Source organism: Sardina pilchardus, chromosome 16 (assembly GCF_963854185.1).
Source record: "Sardina pilchardus chromosome 16, fSarPil1.1, whole genome shotgun sequence".
Classification (NCBI taxonomy): domain Eukaryota; kingdom Metazoa; phylum Chordata; class Actinopteri; order Clupeiformes; family Clupeidae; genus Sardina; species Sardina pilchardus.
In genome coordinates, this window is record NC_085009.1 from 16,153,043 (window position 1) to 16,154,841 (window position 1,799).

At 44.7% G+C, this 1,799-nt stretch overlaps 1 protein-coding gene across 1 annotated transcript in view; it reads left to right on the top strand.

The window, feature by feature from the left end:
- Positions 1-849, top strand: part of actn3b (actinin alpha 3b) — a 42,817-nt gene extending 41,968 nt beyond the window's left edge. The window contains exon 21 of the mRNA XM_062516274.1: positions 1-849. This exon is cut by the window's left edge and continues 534 nt beyond it. The gene's annotated coding sequence lies outside the window, so the exon portion shown is untranslated.
- Positions 850-1,799: the final 950 nt, after the last annotated feature.

Consider the following 1,799-nt stretch of genomic DNA (forward strand, 5'->3'; position numbering starts at 1 on the left):
GAATGCAGAATGATTTGGTGCAGAGGACTGGTTGAAAAATGTCCATTTCCTCTCCCTCTCTTTCTTCTTCTTCCTCAGTCTGTCTCTCTCTCTCTCTTTCTTTTTTCATTCTTTCTTTCTCTCCGTCGTCTTGGCCATATCAGACAGGCAACATCAGACCTTGAGCTACTGTCTCGGCCTCGGCCTCTGCCTCTGCCCTGCCTCTCCTCTCTGCTTTGAGAAGGTTCCGTTTTCTAAAAGGGAAGAATATACATAAGTATGTATTCAAAAAATAAACAAACAAAAAAATGTGTTTTGCTGAGGCTGGTGTGTGTGTGTGAATGAGTGTGTGCGTGTGCGTGTGTGTGTGTATGTGAATGAGTGTGTGTGTGTGTGTGTGTGTGTGTGTGTATGCGCGCACTCTAATGCATGCTATGATTATTACCGTACATATGTCTAACTGCTGCCATAGTCGCCCATAAACCAAGTTTAAAGGGCCGCCATGTTGTTGCGCCCCCAGATGTCAAATGACTGCTATGCCTTTGTGACCTTTTGTGACCCCAAGTGCCTTGAACAAGACTACTGTGAAGGTCAGACAGCCAATCAATTTGTATCCTATCCCTTTATCACCAGCAAATATATGTGAACCGTCCAGAAAAACAATTGTATAAGATAAGAGATAACTTTTGAAATGTAATTCCTCAGAATTATCCTCAACACTGACTACTTAAACAGAAAGAGATCATTCAGCAACAACAACAACAACAACAAAATGTAATGACTTTTTGTATGTCTTGAAAAAGTTATGGCCTTTTAGTTTGAAAACAAAACAAAACAAAACAAAAAAATGCAATAAATTCTTAAATGTTATTTTGTTCTGGTTTGTGTTTTCAGAGAAGGGCACGGGGGAAGTGGGAAGGGGGAGGGGGGGTTCAAATCTACATTAGCCGTTAGAAGCATTTAACCCGGTGAAGTGCATTCTGGGAAAAGTCAGCACCAGCTCTGCTCTGCTTGCCCGGTGTTAATGTTTTGGCGAGAGAGAGCAGCCGACCGTGCCAGGAGGCAGTGGACAGGCCAGTGTACTGGAGGGGAGATGCTGGCGAGCTGAACATATGGTCAGGAGAGGGGAGGAGGAGGAGGGGGGGGGGGGCTGCTTCCAACCCCCCTCTGCACTCGATTCTCTCACTTCCTCCTCTGTCAGCTGCTCAATGGAGGCTGTACACACACTGGAGAAGAGGGAGAGACAGAGAGACATTGAGAGAGGTGGTAGTTATGCGAATGAAGAGGGCACCTGGTAGGTCAAGTTCAGGAGGTTTGGCTAAGGGGCGTGTGGAGAGGAGAACTCTCCGGTAGAGCCCCAGCCTTTGGCAGGTGGAATTGTGGGTAAAATGATAAACAAAAGCAGGTGATGCTGATGTCGAAATGTCGAGTTTGGATACGTAGAGTAATCTTGACAAAAATCGCCTCCTCCTTTCTCTCTCTCTTTCTCTCTCTCTCTCTCTTTTTCTCTCTCTCTCTCTCTCTCTGTCTCTGTGCCCATCTCTTCTCCCCTCCCTCAACCACTGATGTCTCCCATCATCACCTCCTCCATTTAACCCAATAAAAAAACCCAACAGTAAGCGATACTCTTCACATGTGTGAGGTGTGGATTTGTTTGTGTGCTGTGTGTCTTTACTTGAGTGATGAGTATACTTATTCATGGCTTTATTGTACATGTATATTGAATATTATACGCATGGTATTCAGGTAGGAACAATCATATACTGTAGACAATGGGTAGGAGTTGGCGAGTCATCAGGCTGAAATGAATTAATAAAGGA